We start from the raw sequence: 21,175 nt of genomic DNA, 5'->3' as shown, positions 1-21,175 counted from the left end.
AATTGGTCGTCACTCTAATGTCTGTAGCATCTGAAATGTTTGGACTACAAACTAATATGGCCCCACCATCCAAAGCTGAGATGTACATGTCGGTTGTTTTTTGTTCTATGACCCCCACAAGCTTCACGGGACTCGTCTGAAGTCGGTACCGCCGATATGTCAACTTCTGTCTAAAGCGTTGCAAAGGTTTGGGCTACAAACTAATATGACCCCACCATAGAAAGCTGACGCCCGCAAGACTCACAAGACTAATCTGACGGTAACCCGGTACCAGTTTTTTTTAAATGAATGGAAGTACTTTAGTGCCAAAGAAAGGGGTTAAATATGGGCTTTCCTATATCTCTCAGATACAGATCAGACACTATTTCCTTTTTATAAAATGTTTTTACTATATGTTTTGCCATGTATGAATATGTTATTCAAGACATTTTCTATGGACTAATAGCAGTAAGGCCAAATTCAATGTTTCATCAATATATATGTTTTTGTATACCTACAGGGGTCCTACAATTCAAAATCAAATAGCTACATGATCCTTGTCATGACCTACTTAAAACAAATGCATATATCTTAGTAGAACGGGGTAAAGTTTACCGTTGAAGCTGTTTCACCCTTAGCTAGCTAGCTTTAAAAAGTGTCTGTGTTATTAGCCTTAGCCAATTTAGCTAGCTCAAACCAGCTAATCTACGACGATGGATATCAGAAATTGGCTTCGCCAAAGTACCCAAACAAAGGAGAAGGAGAGTAATGAAGAGCAGCAGCAGAATCAAACCACCGAGGCCGCCGCCAAGCCCGGCAGCGATGATGCTGCCGAGCTCCAGCTAGCTCCGTGTGCAGAGCCGACCCACCCTTCCAAAAGCACCGCCAGGATAATGGCTCCACAGCCGCCTCCCACTCTGATTGTTCCTGATGAGATGATCTTGGAACAGAGGAACCAGCCCAGGTTAGCCTAGAATCCTACCCTAGACTTGAATCCGACCCTTTCTGTCCAAAAAAAGTGAATTATATAGAAACTAGTTCATAGGAAGAAAGTGGCTGGAATACTCAGTTACTGCAGATGCTATTATGGTTTTCGTGGTAGCCCATTGGTTGTCGTTGCTGTAAATGGCACTGCGCGTATTGGAAATGTGTTTATGGTAGGCTGGCATAAATGGGTAGCGAGTGGCATGATTTTCCATGTTTGAAGCGGGCCTGTATAGGCCTATTAATTTGGATGAGCACGGCTGCATCTCACTGTAGAATCTTGTAGGCCAATTTTGGGGGTACTTGGATCTTCATGCATCTTTGGTGTACTGCGTTTGTTTACTGTTAATGTAACTAGCCTAAATATAGATTGTGTCATGGTTCTATCAATCTGATATTTTGTTTACTAGGCCCAGTACTTGGTACCGCTGTTCCGTTCTGTTCACATTCGTTTGCGTTCACAGTTGTCGCTATTCTAAGCCAAACTGCTATTCTGTTTTTTGTTTGCATGCATGAATCACTAGGCTACTACTTTCAGCATTTAGTTTGCATTATTTTTGGTCGGACAAATGAGTGTATGGCTGCATTCACATATGCTGTTTGTAATAAGTGAATTGCCCTATTTACCTTTCCGCCCATATTCATTACCAAAACGGCCTAGCTGTAGGGTGCTGTCCATTGTGCTGATAGGCTACAGATTTCAAAAGCACTCAATGATCTCAGAGTCTCTCCACTTTAACTGTATGTTTATTGTGGTACAGTGTGATTATACACTGAACAAAAACATGAATGCAACAATTTCAAAGATTTTACTGTGTTACAGTTCATATACGGAAATCAGTCAATTGTAATAAATGAATGAGGCCCTAATCTATGGATTTCACATGACTGGGAATACAGTTATGCATTTGTTGGTCACAGATACCTTTAAAATAAAAAGGTAGGGGCGGGATCAGAAAACCAGTCGGTATCTGGTGTGGCCACCATTTGCCTCGTGCAGCACGACACATCTCCTTCGCATAGAGTTGATCAGGCTGTTGATCGCATCCTATGGAATGTTGTCCCACTCCTCTTCAATGGCTGTGCGAAGTGGCTGGATATTGGCGGGAACTGAAACACGCTGTGTTACACGTCGATCCAGAGCGTCCCACACATACTCAATGGGTGACATGTCTGGTGAGTATGCAGGCCATGGAAGAACTACGACGTTTTCAGCTTCCAGGAGCTGTGTACAGATCCTTGTGACTTGGGGCCGTGCATCTTCGTGCTGAATCATGAGGTGATGGCGGCGGATGAATGGCAAGACAATGGGTCTCAGGATCTCGTCACGTTGTCTCTGCATTCAAATTGACATCGATTTAAATGCAATTGTGTTCGTTGTCTGTATCTTATTCCAGCCCATACCATAACCCCACCGCCACCATGGGGCCCTCTGTTCACAACGTTGACATCAGTAAACTGCTCACCCACACGATGCCATCTGACCAGTGCAGATGAAACCGGGATTAATCCGTGAAGAGCCCACTTCTCCAGCGTGCCAGTGGCCATCGAAGGTGAGCATTTACCCACTGACGCCGTTTACAACACCAACCTGCAGTCACCTGGTGAGAACAATGAGCACCCAGATGAGCTTCCCTGTGACGGTTTCTGACAGTTTGTATAGAAATTCCTCGCTTGTGCAAACCCACAGTTTCATCAGCTGTCTGGGTGGCTGGTCTCAGATGGTCCTGCAGGTGAAGAAGCCAGATCTGGAGGTCCTGGTCTGGCGTGGTTACACGTGGTCTGCGCTTGTGAGGCTGGGTGGATGTCCTGCCAATTTCTTTAAAACGACGTTGGAGGCATCTTATGGTAGAGAAATTAACATTACATTCTCTAGCAACAGCTCTGGTGGACATTCCTGCAGTCAGCATGCCAATTGAACGCTCCCTCAAAACTTGAGACATCTGTGGCATTGTGTTGTATGACAAAAGTGCCCAAAAGTGCACATTTTAGAGAGGCCTTTTATTGTCTCAAGCACAAGGTGCACCTGTGTAATGATCATGCTGTTTAATCAGCTTCTTGGTATTCCACACCTGTCAGGTGGATGGATTATCTTGCCAAAGGAGAAATGCTCACAAACAGGGATGTAAACAAATTTGTGCATAAAATATGAGGAATAAACTTTTTGTACTCATGGAAAATTTCTGGGATCTTTTATTTCAGCTCATGAAACTTTACATGTCGCATTTATATTTTTGTTCAGTGTATTTTTGGCCCCCTCAACTGCCCCCTTAGTCCCTTTATCCTTGAGGTGTGTGTGTGTGTGTGTGTGTGTGTGTGTGTGTGTGTGTGTGTGTGTGTGTGTGTGTGTGTGTGTGTGTGTGTGTGTGTGTGTGTGTGTGTGTGTGTGTGTGTGTGTGTGTGTGTGTGTAGACTGCGTGTGTGTGTTTTAAAGGGGTCAATTAGGACTGACGAGTGAGGGCAGAGGGGATATGAATGGATAGGAAAGGGATGGGTGGGAACCAGTGGGGATCTGCATGACTCAGTGTGTGAGGTCAACGTGTGTGTGTTTGCTTGTGTGTGCGCGTGCCCGTGTGTATGTGTATTGTAACAAGGATGGCTGGGTACAGGAGTGGTCTCCTCACTTGCTCTCATCTCTTGCCAGTTTCATTGTTTGTCAATGGAGCTGCTGCTGGTCATATTTCCCAGGTGTTGAGAGTTGGTGCCACTCCCTAATTCTCATTTAGTTTGTGTACATTGTTAGGCCATACTGTATGAACAGTAGAATCAATTGTAATTCATTCCAAATGTTTTGTAAAGATCCACTGTGGTTGCAGCCATGGGTCTGCATCCCCAATGGAAACCTATTCCCTACATAGTGCACTACTTTTTTTGACAGAACCCTTAAGAAAAGGAGCCCTGAGTCTGAACTATTTCCTCTGTGAAGGGTCTTTCCACTGTGCATCAGTCATGACGTGGAGGCTTACCACCGTTTTGTCTCACACTACTGCCTTTTGATCCGTGTGTGTATGAGACAGGGGCAGCAAGGGGAACTCTGAGGCCTCCTAGTCGTTCGTCGTGACGAATCGGGATGTCTGGTGTTTTTTCGAGAGAGACAAAACGTCTCTTTGTTTCCAGATGACTGGACACTGAAGGCCTCCTGTCGGCCTGTCACCCAGACCGAGATAAGGTGTGCTGAACACGGCTAGTCACACAGGGGCCCTCACACACACACACACACACACCCCTCCTTGCTCTGTGACCTGCTCAGGGTGGATGTGGCGGGTCTTTGATGTTCTCTCGAGATGTTTTGTTCGGCTCGGCGGGCGCCGGGTAGCACACACACAGACACACACACGCACACACACACACCCCCCTCCTCTGTGTGAACGTGGAGGATTAGTGGCTCCTTGAGTCCCTCTAATGAAGCCTGTTTGATGTGGAGTGCCCAATTACCGCTCCGTGCCGGAGAACCCGATCGGCATAGCAGTGTGGCCAACAGCCCCCCCGGACCGTCGGACAGAGTACAGGGGGACAGCCTCCCCTTCCCAACCTCTCTCACAGCAGGCTCAGGTGCACAGCCTTTCATGACGTTGACATACGTAAATTAGTACATTAAGCACGAGCAGCAAGGGTAGCGTGGCTCGTTACAGTATAGGAGTGTATGGCTGTGTCCAAAATGGCTCCCTATGTAGTGCACTGCTTTTGACCAGGGCCCATAGAGGCAAAAGTGTCGTATATAAGGAATAGGGTGCCATTTGGGATGCATCTGGAGAGACGGAGCACATAAAGAAACTGTTGAAATGTGCTCCAACCATTCAGCCCCCTATCTAAACATGGGTAAATATTTGGTTTGTGGGAAGGGAAGGACTTAGATGTGTTAGCACAAGGAGCCTGACGGATCTGCTGTGTCCACTGTGTGTGTGTGTGTGTGTGTGCGCGTGTGTTTGAGAGTTTCAGAGGGATTGCTTTTGTACTGTACTGTACTGTAGTGTGTTGTTGTACACAGGGTTGGGTAGGTTACGTTCTAAATGTAATCCAGTTACTAGTAGTTACTAGTTACTAGTTACAGTTACTGGTTACCTGTCCAAAATTGTAATCAGTAACAAACCTTTTGGATTACCCAAACTCAGTAATGTAATCTGATTACATTCAGTTACTTTTAGATTACTTTCCCTTTAAGAGGCATTAGAAGAAGACAAAAATGTATGTTACCAATTAAACAACATCTATTGCAGGATAAATCATTGTTAAAGTTTACATAGCTGACCATAATATGGATGTAAAATGTTACTTCATGGGTTGGTTATGTAGGCTTCCTCTAACCCGTCGCTTTTTACTACATGTAATAATACGATTAAATTATATCTTTACATAAAAAGTCTATCAGAATTCCAGTCATTCCAATACATGTTATACCCCTTGTTCTTCAAGGATAGGAGTTGAAAATATGGAAGTACAGATTAGCCAAATTGTTTCACCTGAGCATGACCCCAAAACGAAGGACTTATTAGCCAGCCCTACTCTGTTGTTTATGATTTGTAGTCATGGAGGACTGATTGCGCTCATTGATTCAAGTTGGAAAATAAATGCTGTGCTCATGGAATGGTGTGCTTTGAGCACTACTGAAAAGTGCTATTTACATTTGAAAAATTAATGCCATATGTTGCATTTGCTATAGGCCTATTGTTTACCTGTTGGTGACACTTAGACGTCTTGATAATATGCAGCTGTTTAAAGGGCAAATCCACAGATGAAACAATAACAAAACGGAGGCCCCGCCTCTGTTTTAGTAAAAAGCTGAGGGATGGGCCTGGAAATGTAACCAGTCTCAGATGAATAGACAGAGCTATGGATGCAAAGCCTGGCCATCCATGATATCAAAATGATTGTTTTAACCGTGTTATGAGGCTATACAGTGTTTGTTTACATTGACAATGTTTACAAAGATTGGAGAAAAACAAGCTTATATTTTGGGTTCTCATGGAGTGTGACAGTTGAACTAACTTCATGAGGCATTTAATAAGTTATATTCTTCAAGAATCAATGGATATATATATATATATATATAAGTCCCAAAAAATGTATATAGCAACTACAGATTGCCCCTTTAAGTCTATCAAAAGTGTGCAAGTTTGAGCATGTGTCCATTAGGTCTATGGATTGAAATTTTTTACTACCTTGAATTAGATTGAGCAATAAAAGCCCCACTTTTATTCCATAGGCTGGGATCTGCACTATGTAGCTGTTTGTTGCAAGAGCGCATTTTTCACTGGCTGTCTACTGGTTTCAAAATCAATGATTGACAGGCAGTTTAAACTTCATTATCGGCTTCAAATACACATTTAGATTTGTGAACAGCCATCCACAACAACCACAATCCGTAAGGCGCAAATAGCTAAATGAGAGAGCAGCAGTGTGATTCACATCACTGCGCTATGTAAATATCAATAATAAGTGACATCCGTATCGCCGTAGACTACACTGCTGTCATCCTTACCTCCAAGCTTTTATTCAAGTTGGATAATCTTTGTATGCCGGCAGTAGTCGCACCATTGGAAGACAAAGCTTGGACTGCAGCCTACAAAAGCCTATTCCTGCTCTTTGTCCGCGATCCATCAAACACATTTTTTTGTGTCAAAATAGTTGTCTCTGAGTCAGACTCACTCAGGTGGGAAATGACCAGAAAAAGGATGGCGTTGTTCTGTGGTCAGTGGTGATGAGACGGCCACTCGCTGCTTTTAACCATTCGTCAGCACGGTTTGTTTTGTCATATGGTGACCCTACAGTAATATGGTCTGTAATGTCCGTGCTGTGATCAGACCAGAAGCATCTTTCTGTATCTAAGCAGTAAGGGGAAGACAGTGATGCTTTCACATAGACAGATGGGCTGTGACATGGATCCTGAGATGCTGCTATCACACCATAGGCTTTCTAGTTAGTGTTCCCGTTGTGTCGTGTGTCGTGTGTATGTCATGTGTGTACGTGCGCGTGTGTGTGTGTCATGCGTGTGTGTGTGTGTCATGCGTGTGTGCGTGTGTGTGTGCGTGTGTGCGTGCGTGCGTGTGTGTGTGTGTGTGTGTGTGCGTGTGTGTGGTCACCGTGACAGGGAACATCCTCAAATCTGAGTGGCTCCTGAGTAATGGAGTGTGTTTGCAGTATTACCCTGGTAAAACTTGTTGTTGGAGAGTACAATAGTGACATTGTGTGACAGTGACATGACAATGGAATAATAATAATAATAGCACTCAATCACTATAACGAGTGAATACATGTGGATGATGTAGTAGTATGAATCAGACACTGTGTGATTGTAAAGTAAAGTGAAGTCGTATAAAGTCAGACACTGGTCCCAATAGATAAATAGATAGATAGATAGATAGATAGATAGATAGATAGATAGATAGATAGATAGATAGATAGATAGATAGATAGATAGACAGATAGATAGATAGATAGATAGATAGATAGATAGATAGATAGATAGATAGATAGATAGATAGATAGATAGATAGATAGATAGATAGATAGATAGACAGACAGACAGACAGACAGACAGACAGACAGACAGACAGACAGACAGACAGACAGACAGTGAATGACAAACAACAATAGACATGAATTGAAAACCATGAGACGACAAGACAGTAAAAAAGGGGAAGAGAAGCCTGAATGAGAGAGTAGTGTGTGGAGTGAGTGACTCGGAGAGGGAGAGAAAGTGAGAGAAAGAGAGATGCAGACAGAGGAAGCAGAAGATGACACACACACTGGTGTGGCTGTGCAGTTTTTTTTTTTGGGGGGGGGGGGTCTTGCTGTGTGCCAACGGGGTCCTGTTTGCATGTGAAAGCACGCGGTCGGTCGTCCCCGGAGGGCCTAGTCGTTGGGCCAATCTTATCTGGCGCGTGCCTGGGCCGCCCTTTCCCACACTCTGCATGTACATCTGCCAGGGCCAAGAGAGAAGGGGGCTGGGTGGGGCGAGGGGGGGTATCAAAGGGGGGCAATGTCAGGGGGGTCGCCTCCTCGGCCCTGTCAACAGTACACTGACTTGACAGCCATGACATAATGTCCCCTCAATACAGTTTCTCTCCCTCTCTTTAAAGACTCCACAACAAGGGCCCCCTTTTTGTATAATGTCGCATACTTGGCTTTTCATCAGTGACCCCCCCTCCATCCTCCTCCTCCCTCCATCCCTCCTTCCCTCCCTCCTTTTCTCAAGCCAAAGCCCCCCTCTTCACCTCCCTTGTGCTTTTCACTTTGATTGGGGTGTCTTACAGGATTTTGCCCCCTCGACCCGCCACCCCATGAATGGGAAATATGGGGCAACATCGCAGACATATTTCAGAGATCAAATGGCATTTCCCAATGTGGTTCAATGGAGGGTCTCTCACAGCGAGGGGTGAGGGGAGGGGGCAGCTATGGGAGGGACAGGACTCCTCCCACCCATCTTAACCCCCCCAATAAGAGTTCTTCACAGGCTCACAGGGGTGGGTATGAGGCTATAAAGGATACATGGGGAGAGAAACACATTTGAACTAACCGTGGTCCGTAGTGGGTGAGTGTTGCTTTCACACTACAGCAAACGGTTGGATATTGACAGTGAATACAACTTTTCTTTCAGACTACTACATGTCTTTATGTGAATGGCCACCACTCACTCTTACAGATGTGATGTGAAATATGTATTACATACTGCACAGTAAAGTGTGTGCGTGTGTGTGTGTGCTTGCCTGCCTGCCAGAGTGTTTGTGTGTATTCTTTGATTCCTCTGTGCCGTATAGTGTGTGGGGGGATATACAGTAGCTACCACTGAGAGGTTCCAGAGGTGAGCAGAGGGAAGCCCGGCAGTCTTGGAGGCGCAGCAGGTCCAACACTGAGCTCCCTGCACTACCTCCTCGCGCCTCCCCCTCGTGCCTCCTCGTCCCCACAGGGTTAGGGAAGGCCGAGGGGGGCTGGAGTGGGGGTGCATCCTCCCCCACAGTTGGAGTGGATCGATGCAGCCAGCTTCCACACCAGCAGGCCCCTCACCCCCAGGCCCTATGTCTAAGAATGAGGGTAGGAGGGTGGGAGGGGAGTAGGAAGTATGCCTAGACTGACTCACTCCCTCCCTCACACATACTCCCTCACACACACGCCGGCACACACACACCGACACACACACACACACACACACTGCCAGGCACTGCCCCTGCTCGTCTGCGTGGGGGGCCCTGCAGGCAGTCTGGGCCCTTGTGTGTCCTCTCCTTCCTCTCTCTCGCACACACAACGAATGAACACGCACAACGAATGAACACGCACAACGAATGAACACACACAACGAATGAACACACACAACGAATGAACACGCACAACGAATGAACAAACACAACGAATGAACACACACAACGAATGAACACGCACAACGAATGAACACACACAACGAATGAACACGCACAACGAATGAACACGCACAACGAATGAACACGCACAACGAATGAACACGCACAACGAATGAACACACACAACGAATGAACACACACCGTGAGGAGGCAGAGCTGGGAGGTGATGTGATGTGTTAGCTAGCTCTGCTCTGATCTGGCATGTTGAGGATGAAAGACATGCAGCCAGAAGTGCAGAGGCGGGAAACTGTTCCAGAGCCAGAGGGTTAAGACCTGACATGAACCCTTGACTGATTCCTCCTCTTCCTCATTGTTGTCGTCATCGCCAGCACCATCACAATTCTCATCATCTTTCAAGCCCCTCCTCCTCCAATCCACTTTCCACCTTTTCCTCATCACAGTCAGGCGTATCTTCATATTTTTCCTGCTTTTTTTGGGGCTAGTTGAAATGTTGTGTGAGGGAGCGAGAGAACCAACAAGACCTTCTGTAACTGACTGAAGCAATTCATTGTCATTTCCACTGCCTTCTGACCAGCTGTCATCGTCATCATCATCATCCAACAAGAGGTACTGTCTCTGTCTTTGTCAAGGTCCATTGGAATGTAAAATAACCGAGCTCAAGAGCACTCCACCAACAATCTTTGGATTTCGCGATAACAATGAACATCATTGCAGTTAACTCCTGCTTAATGTGTTGTGAATAGCAGTAGCTTTAACAACAGGGCAGGGGAAGAGTCTCTGACGCGATCTTCAGCACTCTGGTGGCCATCGGATAGTGGTCGTGTGTGTGGTGGAGCGCATGTTGTTATGTGCATAACTCCCAGCCTCTCACCTGGCTTGTGTTTCAGTCCCACCCCCCTCCCCTAGTTACTGCCTGCCCCAAGAGAGGGAGGACAGTGGGTTCAGTGAAGGATTACACAGTTTTCATCAACAACAACACCGTGAAGAATGTAACCTATATCCCACAATTAAAGCTAAAATCCTTAATTGAACCTTTAACAAAGCAGATGCCCCGCCTCTGTTTTGGTAAGAAAAACTGAGGGATGGGCCTTGAGAAATGTCACCAGTCTCAAATTCATCCACTCTTATAAATAAAGGGTTCCGAAAGGGTTCTTTGGCTATCCCCATAGGAGAATCCGTTTGCTTCCAGTTAGAACCCTTTTGGTTCCAGGTAGAGCCCCTTTGGTTCCATGTAGAGCCCCTTTGGGGTCCATGTATAACCGTTTCCACAGAGGGTTCTACATGAGGACAGCCGAAGAACTGTTTAAGTTTCTAGATAACACCTTTTCTTTAGTGGAGACAGAGCTATGAATGCAAGGACTAACCATCCATGATATCAACATTCTGTACTGAGCAAACTGATATTTCTGTCAATAATAAAGCCCTTTTGTGGGGAAAACCAAATTCTGATTGGCTGGGCCTGGCTCCCGAGTAGGTGGGCCCGGCTCCCAAGTGGGTGGGCCTATGCCCTCCCTGCAGTGGTGTAAAGTACTTAAGTAAAAATATTTGAAGTACTACGTTTTTGGGGGTATCGGTATTTTTTAGACAACTTTTACTTTACTACATTCCTAAAGAAAATAATGTACATTTTACTCCATGCATTTTCCCTGACACCCAAAAGTACTTGTTACGTTTTGAATGCTTAAAAGGGAAGGAAAATGGTCCAAGTCATGCACTTATCACGAGAACACGTGTTCATCCCTACTGCTTCTGATCTGGGTGACTCAATAAACACAAAAGCATACTTTGTAAATGATGTCTGAGTGTTGGAGTGTGCCCATGGCTAGCCGTAAACTTTAAAAACCATAAAAGGAAGCCGTCTGCTTTGCTTAATAAAAGTCATTTGAAATGATTTAGAACTTTTACTTTTGATACTTATATATTATATATATTAAGTATATTTAGAACCAAATACTTTTAGACTTTTACTCAAGTAGTATTTTACTTGGTGACTTTCACGTTTACTTGAGTAACTTTCCATTAAGGTGTCTATACTTTTACTAAAGTATCACAATTGGGTACTTTTTCCACCACTGCCTCCCAGGCCCACCCATGGCTGCGCCCCTAACTAATCATGTGAAATCCATTAATTTGGGCCTAATTCATGTATATCAATTGACTGATTTCCTTCTATGAACTTTAACTCACAAAAATCTTTGAAATTGTTGCATGTTGCATTTATAGTTTTAGCCATGTTTTGAGGCTACACAGTGTTTTTTCACATTTATATTGTTAACAAACATTGGAGTTAAAAAAAACGTATATTTTGGGTTCTGATGGAGTACGACAGTTGAACTAAGGTCATAAGACTTATAAGAATAAGTTATATTCTTGAAGAACCAATGGGTATATATAATGAATTTATAAGTCCAAAAATGCATGTAGCAATTAAGGACTAGTTTTAAATAGATTTTCAAAGATCTCAAGATTGTGTGTGTGTGTGTGTGTGTGTGTGTGTGTGTGTGTGTGTGTGTGTGTGTGTGTGTGTGTGTGTGTGTGTGTGTGTGTGTGTGTGTGTGTGTGTGTGTGTGTGTGTGAGAGAGAGAGAGAGAGACAGACAGACAGGTGTGCGGTAGGTAGTCAATTCAGATGCCTTGTGTGATGATGGCAGAAAATTAGCCTGTGCAGAAAATTTCCCCGTAGATCAAGAAGATAAGGCAGCACACACACAATCACACGCTCTCTCGCTCCGGATCAGCCAGGAAGATCACACACAATCTCTGTCACAGTCTCTCACGTCAGGCTGCCCAGCGTGTCCAGTAATCCCCCCTCTGTAACATTAATTATAAACTGGTGCTTTGTGCCCCGTGGGCCAACCATGACTTTCCCAGGACAATTAAAGTTACTAAGTTTAAGAAAAAAGTTGGGAGAGGGAGGGAGGGCTGGAAGAAGGTAGGGAGGGAGGGTTGGAAGGAGGGAGGGCTGGAAGAAGGGAGGGAGGGAGGGGTGGAAAGAGGGAGGGATGGAAGAAGGGAGGGAGGGAGGGATGGAAAGAGGGAGGGATGGAAGAAGGGAGGGAGGGAGGGATGGAAAGAGGGAGGGATGGAAGAAGGGAGGGAGGGAGGGATGGAAAGAGGGAGGGATGGAAGAAGGGAGGGAGGGAGGGATGGAAAGAGGGAGGGATGGAAGAAGGGAGGGAGGGAGGGATGGAAAGAGGGAGGGATGGAAGAAGGGAGGGAGGGAGGGATGGAAAGAGGGAGGGATGGAAGAAGGGAGGGAGGGAGGGATGGAAAGAGGGAGGGATGGAAGAAGGGAGGGAGGGAGGGATGGAAAGAGGGAGGGATGGAAGAAGGGAGGGAGGGAGGGATGGAAAGAGGGAGGGATGGAAGAAGGGAGGGAGGGAGGGATGGAAAGAGGGAGGGATGGAAGAAGGGAGGGAGGGAGGGTTGGAAGGAGGGAGGGAGGGAAGAAGGGAGGGAGGGAGGGATGGAAAGAGGGAGGGATGGAAGAAGGGAGGGAGGGAGGGATGGAAAGAGGGAGGGATGGAAGAAGGGAGGGAGGGAGGGAGGGATGGAAAGAGGGAGGGAGGGAAGAAGGGAGGGAGGGAGGGATGGAAAGAGGGAGGGATGGAAGAAGGGAGGGAGGGAGGGATGGAAAGAGGGAGGGATGGAAGAAGGGAGGGAGGGAGGGATGGAAAGAGGGAGGGAGGGTTGGAAAGAGGGAGGGATGAAGGAGAGGAGCAGAATGTGGAGAGACTTCTGTCTTCCAGGGCAGAGACTGGACTGAGGGATGGGTTTGGGTTTAGGGCTGGGGCAGAGACTGGACTGAGGGATGGGTTTGGGTTTAGGGCTGGGGCAGAGACTGGACTGAGGGATGGGTTTGGGTTTAGGGCTGGGGCAGAGACTGGACTGAGGGATGGGTTTGGGTTTAGGGCTGGGGCAGAGACTGGACTGAGGGATGGGTTTGGGTTTAGGGCTGGGGCAGAGACTGGACTGAGGGATGGGTTTGGGTTTAGGGCTGGGGCAGAGACTGGACTGAGGGATGGGTTTGGGTTTAGGGCTGGGGCAGAGACTGGACTGAGGGATGGGTTTGGGTTTAGGGCTGGGGCAGAGACTGGACTGAGGGATGGGTTTGGGTTTAGGGCTGGGGCAGAGACTGGACTGAGGGATGGGTTTGGGTTTAGGGCTGGGGCAGAGACTGAACTGAGGGATGGGTTTGGGTTTAGGGCTGGGGCAGAGACTGGACTGAGGGATGGGTTTGGCTGGTACTTAGGGCTGGGACAGAGAGCTGGGTCTAGGGGTTGGGGCTGGGTGGGTGAATGCCTGGTTGGGCAGACATGGATTAGGCTTTCTCTCTCTCTCTCTCTCTCTCTCTCTCTCTCTCTCTCTCTCTCTCTCTCTCTCTCTCTCTCTCTCTCTCTCTCTCTCTCTCTCTCTCTCTCTCTCGCTCGCTCTCGCTCGCTCTCTGGGGAGTAATTGGCCGATGTGTGGGAAAATCGACCCTGTTGTACTTCTCCTCCCTATAAGCTCCTGAAAATCTCTCCCAGTAGCTGCCGCGCTTTAATAGGCCACTGAATCACTAAGGCTTGCATCCCAAATGGCTCCCTATTCCCTACACAGTGCACTACTTTTGATCAGGGCCCATAGGGCTCTGGGGCCCATTGTGGACTTCATTTTGACCAGAGCCCTATGTACGGAATAGGTAGCCTCAGCTAAATCCTGTCTGACTGGCTCTTCACTTCCTGCCAAGCGTGACTAGTGGTAACGGGGGAGTGGGAATGCCCGCCCTGCGCCTTCCTCAGGGGGAGAGTGTGGGGAGAAAGGGAGTAGGGACATAGGGTATAGGTACAAGGGGGAGAGGGGTTAGGAGAGGGAAGAAGGGGAAACTCTCTGGACCTCCACAAGTCCGCAGGGGTTATGGTTAGGGGTCGATTCAGAATTTCCCTGTTCACCCATGCTTGATGCCTCCTCGTAGATCTGGAAGAACTGAACATGTGTCTTATCAATAAGAGCCTACCAGAGGGCTCTCAGGTCTATGAAGGACTGTCAATAAGTGTCTAGGGCCCCCACACTCAACTGGTGGGTCCCGACTGTTTGTTTCGGAACTCGGTCGGGCTTCGACACCTGGTATCACAGAAACACACATAAGACTTGGGAAAATGTATAGAATTGCGGGAAATGTGCTTTAAAACGACAAACAAATGATCTGCCCCATGCAAAATGTGTAGAATTGCTGAGAATGAGCTTTAAAAAATATTTTTCTTCGCCAACAACAGGGGTGTGAGCAGTTTGGGGTCGCCCGGGTTGCGAGGTGGGAGTTTGTTTCTACACAGATAAACTACAATATCCACCCGGACCTTTGCCTCCTAGGACATTTGTGTGACCGGACCTTCTCAAATAGTACTGGTCTAGGGTGTAGGGATGTCGGGCTTGATTCAAGCATTCTAATGAGTCCTGTCCGTGTGCTTCCCTCTCCCCCCCCCCCCCCCCTATGATGACCAAAGTCCAGCAAGTCACACCCAGAGGTCATCAATGGTCCACCTCCACCCCATCAAAGGTCCCTGATCTGTTTGGGGTGAGGAACCTATTGACGAGCTTTTAACTGATAACAGCCCTTCTCTTATCAGCAGTGCAGCCACTGAAGTGGCACGTTTGACAGATGTTGTTATCCATAATGGATCTGTTAGGTCTGTTAGGAGTCTGTTTAATGAATCATGTTAAGCCCAGGGGTGAAAGTAAGCCGGTCGGGTACGGCGTCCCGGCAAAATACATCATACCAGTAAAACGTGAGCCTATCACAATAATGAAAACAAAATGTAGGTTATTACACCGTGATTTTACATTACCGCATGCCAGCTACATGAAAAATGGGTGATATTTTTATTTATTTTTTACTTATTTTGCACATAATGTTGCCGCTACCGTCTCTTATGACCGAAAATATCTTCTGGACATCAGGACTGCGATTACTCACCATGGACTGGAAGAATCCTTTTTTCCCTTTTAACGAGTCTGACGAGCCCGACGCGAATGATATACTGCTCTCCCGGGAACAGGCCCAGATCCCCGTGATTTGTGTGAATAGGAGGGCTGCCTTTTGAGAATTCGTAGGCGATCGAATAAACCCCCACTTCCTTCCATTCTGCTAGCAAACGTGCAATCTTTGTAGAGTAAAATAAATGACCTACGCGGAAGATGAAACTACCAACGGGACGTTCAAAACTGTAATATCTTATGCTTCACAGAGTCGTGGCTGAACTACGACACTATCAACATACAGCTGGCTGGTTATACACTGTACCGGCAGGATAGAACAGCGGCGTCTGGTAAGACAAGGGGCGTCAGACTATGTATTTTTGTAAATAACAGCTGGTGCACGATCTAAGGAAGTCTCGGGCTGTTGCTGGCCTGAGGTAGAGTATTTCATGATAAGCTGTAGACCACACTATCTACCGAGAGTTTTCATCTGTATTTTTCGCAGCTGTTTACATACCACCACAGACTGAGAATGGCACAAAGACCGCACTGAATGAGCTGTATACTGCCATAAGCAAACAAGAAAACGGTCAACCGGCTACTAGGAGGTGGCGCCCCAAGTAGCCGGGGACTTTCATGCAGGGAAAATTAAATCCGTTTTACCAAATTTCTATCAGCATGTGAAATGTGCAACCAGAGGGAAAAAAACTCTGGGCTACCTTTACTCCACACACAGAGACGCATACAAATCTTTCCCTTGCCCTCCATTTGGCAAATCTGACCATCATTCCATCCTCCTGATTCCTGCTTATAAGCAAAAATGAAACCAGGAAGCACCAGTGACTCGATAAATAAAAAAGTGGTCAGATGAAGCAGATGCTAAGCTACAGGACTGTTTTGCTAGCACAGACTGGAATATGTTCCGGAAATCCTCTGATGGCATTGAGGAGTACACCACATCAGTCATTGGCTTCATCAATAAGTGCATTGATGATGTCGTCCCCACAGTGACCGTACGTACATACCTCAACCAGAAGCCATGGATTACAGGCAACATCTGCACTGAGCTAACGGCTAGAGCTGCCGCTTTCAAGGAACGGGACTCTAACCTGGAAGCTTATAAGAAATCCCGCTATGCCCTCGGACGAACCATCAAACAGGCAAAGCATCAATACAGGACTAAGATCAAATCGTACTACACCGGGTCTGACGCTCGTCGGATGTGGCAGGGCTTGCAAACCATAACAGACTTCAAAGGGAAGCACAGCCGAGAGCTGCCTTGTGACACGATCCTACCAGATGAGTTGAACTACTTCTGTGCTCGCTTCCGAGGCAAATAGCACAAAAATATCCTTGAGAGCACCAGCTGTTCCAGAAGACTGTGTGATCACGCTCTCCGCGTCCGATGTGAGTGAGACCTTTAAACAGGTCAACATTCACAAGGCCGCAGGACCAGACGGATTACCAGGACGTGTACTGCGAGCATGCGCTGACCAACTGGCAAGTGTATTCACTGACATTTTCAACCTCTCCCTGTCCGAGTCTGTAAGCAGACCACCATAGTCCCTGTGCCCAAGAACACTAAGGTAACCTGCTTAAATGGCTACCGACCCTTAGCACTCATGTCTGTAGCCATGAAGTGCTTTGAAAGGCTGGTCATGGCTCACATCAACACCATTATCCCAGAAACCCGAGATCCACTCCAATTTCCATACCGCCCCAACAGATCCACAGATGATGTAATCTCTATTGCACTCCACACTGCCCTTTCCCACCTGGACAAAAGGAGCACCTATGTGAGAATGCTTTCATTGACTACAGCTCAGCTTTCAACACCCTAGTGCCCTCAAAGCTCATCAATAAGTTATATAAAACACCTCCCTCTGCAACTGGATCCTGGAATTCCTGAAGGGCCGCACCCATGTGGTAAGGGTAGGTAACAACACATCCACCACACTGATCCTCAACACAGGGGCCCCTCAGGGGTACATGCTCAGTCCTCTCCTGTACTCCCTGTTCACACAAGACTGCACGGCCAGGCACGACTCCAACACCATCATTAAGTTTGCCGATGACACAACAGATCATAGACAACGACGTGACAGCCTATAGGGAGGAGGTCAGAGACCTGTCCGTGTGGTGCCATGACAACAATCTCTCTCTCAACGTGATCAAAACAAAGGATGTGATTGTGGACTACAGGAAAAGGAGGACCGAGCACGCCCCCATTCTCATCAACGGAGCGGTAGTGGAACAGGTTGAGAGCTTCAAGTTCCTTGGTGTCCACCTCACCAACAAACTAACATGGTCCTTGCACACCAAGACAGTCGTGAAGAGGGCACGACAAAACCTATTGCCCCTCAGGAGACTGAAAAGATTTGACATGGGTCCTCAGATCCTCAAAAGGTTCTACAGCTACACCATCGAGAGCATCCTGACTGGTTGCATCACTGCCTGGTATGGCAACTGCTCGGCCTTCGACCGCAAGGCACTACAGAGGGTAGTGCGAATGGCCCAGTGCATCACTGGGGCCAAGCTCCCTGCCATCCAGGACCTCTATACCAGACGGTGCCAGAGGAAGGCCCTAAAAATTGTCAAAGACTCCAGCCATCCTAGTCATAGACTGTTCTCTCTGCTACCACATGGCAAGCGGTACCGGAGCGCCAAGTCTAGGTCCAAGAGGCTTCTAAACAGCTTCTAATCCCAAGTCATAAGACTCCTGAAAATCTAATCAAATGGCTACCCAGACTATTTGCATTTCCCCCCTCCCCCTCTCCCCCTCTCCCCCTCTGTTACACCGCTGCCACTTTCTGTTGTTATCATCTATGCATAGTCACTTTAACAACTCTACCTACATGTACATATTACCTCAATTAACCGGTGCCCCCGCACGTTGACTCTGTACCGGTACCCCCCTGTAAATAGTCTTGCTATTGTTATTTCACTGCTGCTCTTTAAATACTTGTTACTTTTATTTCTTATTCTTCATCCGTATTTTTGGAAACTGCATTGTTGGTTAGGGGCTGGTAAGTGAGTATTTCACTGTACGTCCTACACCTGTTGTGTTTGGCGCATGTGATAAATAAAATTGGATTTGATTCGATTTGATATACGCTCCAAATTGCGTTGTGTTTCGAGGAGAACTCTTCCGTTTTCCTATGGCGGAGATGAGTGGCCAATACCAAGACACGCGGACAGGCTACAAGTGGAGAATGTTCTGAGGCCTACAATACATGTTTAGGTGTTTTGTAACAGATTTCTTTTTCCATTCATCAAATCACGGGTGAACAGTGCAGGGGCGGCGGGTAGACCAGTGGTTAGAGTGTTGGTCAAGGAACCGAAAGGTCAAATACCCGAGCCGGCAAGGTGAAAAAATCTGTCAATGTGCCCTTAAGCGAGGCACTTAACCCAAATTTGCTCCAGGTGCACTGTACTAGTATTGCTGGCCCTGTAAAACAACACATTTCAAATGCACCGGTCCAGTATGTGACAAAAAAAAGAAATGCTTGAATTATTTTGTGAGTGGATGAACGTGCACGGGTAGCCAAACAGGGACACTTTTTTTGCAGTGATAGTTTGACAATCAGATAAAAACATCATGTCTGGTTGTGTTTATGCCACATGTAATAGATGTTAACAAATCTTCACTAGGCCTACTAAACCCATAGGTATTATATGAAATCAATAGGGATTCTGAATGTAATTCTATGATTACACCTAGCCGTATTTTGGAATTATGAATCCTTTGGGACTTAAGATAAAGCAGCTCCTCTCCTTGTTCTAACAGCGGAGGTGTTTTTTTAACGCAAGCCTCCCAGGCATTTGTCTTAGTAGTCAACAGTGCCTTGCAAAAGTATTCATACCCCTTGGATTTCTTCACATTTGATTGTATTATCAAGTGGGATTAAAATTTCAACAATCTACTCCAGATACTCTCTGTATCACGTTTCAGGTAAGACCCAGATGCAGGCTACGTCGAATTAACAACAGTTTATTAATTCAGACCGGTCAAGGGCAGGCAGGGTTCAGTAATCCAGATAGATGGGGCAAAGGTACGGGACGGCAGGCAGGCACGCGCAGGGTCAGGGTAGGCAGATGTCAGTAATCCAGATAGGTGGGGCAAAGGTACAGGACGGCAGGCAGGCTCAGGGTCAGGGTAGGCAGATGTCAGTAATCCAGATAGGTGGGGCAAAGGTACAGGACGGCAGGCTCAGGGTCAGGGTAGGCAGATGTCAGTAATCCAGATAGGTGGGGCAAAGGTACAGGACGGCAGGCAGGCTCAGGTTCAGGACAGGCAGAAAAGGTCAGAACCGGGAAAACTAGAAAACAGGAACAATAGACAATCACAAAGACAGGTGAAACAGATCAGGGTGTGACACTAATTTTTGTATTTTTAATGGATTCCCATTAGTTCCTGCCAATGCAGCAGCTACTCTTCCTGGGGTCCGGCAAAATAATGGCAGTTATATACAATTCAGAATATTACTTTGATATTACAAAATATTGACATGACATTTCATAACACTTTTCAAAACACATTCAGTGTGTGCCCTCAGGCCACTACTCTGATCTGAAAGTGGGAGAAAAAAGTGATCCTTTTCCCCCCTAGATTAATACAAAATTAGATAACAAAAATATAGTTGTCGCGTAAATCTTCAGCCCCTTTGTTCAGGCAAGCCTAAATTAGTTCAGGAGTCAAATGTGGCTTAACAAATCACATAATGAGTCATATGGACTCACTCTGTGTGAAATAATAAGGGTTGCCATGATTTCTTTAAATGACTAACTCTTCCTCTGTCCTCCATACATACAACAACTCTAAGGTCCCTCAGTCAAGTATTGAATTTCAAGCACAGTTTCAACTACAAAGGCCAGGGAGCTTTTCGAAAGCCTCATAAATAAGGGCAGTGATTGATAGATGGGTAACAATAACCAACCAGACATTGAATATCGCTTTAAGTATGGTGACGGTAATGCTTATGCTGCTGCTGATGTATTAAACTACCCAGACACATCACAGATACAGTCGTCCTTCCAAACTGAGCTGCAGGACAGGAATCAAACTGATCAGAAATGTTACCATGAGATCATTGGTGATTTTAAAACAGTTTTAGATTTCAATGGCTGTGGTGGGAAAGAAACTGAGGGAGGATCATCAACATTGTAGTGACTCCACAATAACGACTTAAGGGAAAATAAGAATATATATATATATACACAATCAAAATATTCTAAAACATGATTCTTGTATGCAACACGGTCTGCTTTACACCAGACACTGGCAGAGGAATTCACCTTTCAGCAGGACAATAACCTACAACACAATCTATTGCAAGACTTGAACATAGCTGTCTAAGCATGATCCCCTACATTTTGACAGAGCTTGAAGAATTGTGAAAAGACTAATGGGCTAATATTGCACAATCCAGGTGTGTAAAGCTCTTAGAGACTTACCCAAGAAGACGTACAGCGGTAATCACTGCCAAAGATGTTTATAACATGTATTGACTCAGGGAGCTGAATACTTATGCAACAACTATATTTTATATTTCATTTCTATTCATTTTCTATTAAAAGAAAATCCACTTTGACATTAGAGTATTTTGTGTAGATTGTTGACAAAGTAAATTAGAATGAAACCCATTTTAACCCAGCTTTGTAACACAGTAAAATGGGAAGAAATCCAAGTGGTATGAATATTTGGGTTGACGGTATGGAACCTTTTTTTAGTATATCCAAACATCTTCGACAAGGTCAGCCCATGGACTAACATGTGATTTCTGCTTGTGAAGTAAGCTACAGTACTCCACCACTAACAAATGGAAAAAGGATAATTAGACACACGTGTCAGGAGACACAGCCAATAAACATAAAAGCACCACTATACTGAGCAAAATTAAGAATTAAGCCTACAGTAGCAAGTACTTTTGTTATGGTTACAGT

The sequence above is a fragment of the Salvelinus fontinalis genome, chromosome 14 (assembly GCF_029448725.1).
Source record: "Salvelinus fontinalis isolate EN_2023a chromosome 14, ASM2944872v1, whole genome shotgun sequence".
NCBI classification, from domain to species: domain Eukaryota; kingdom Metazoa; phylum Chordata; class Actinopteri; order Salmoniformes; family Salmonidae; genus Salvelinus; species Salvelinus fontinalis.
This window is presented reverse-complemented; position numbering follows the sequence as displayed.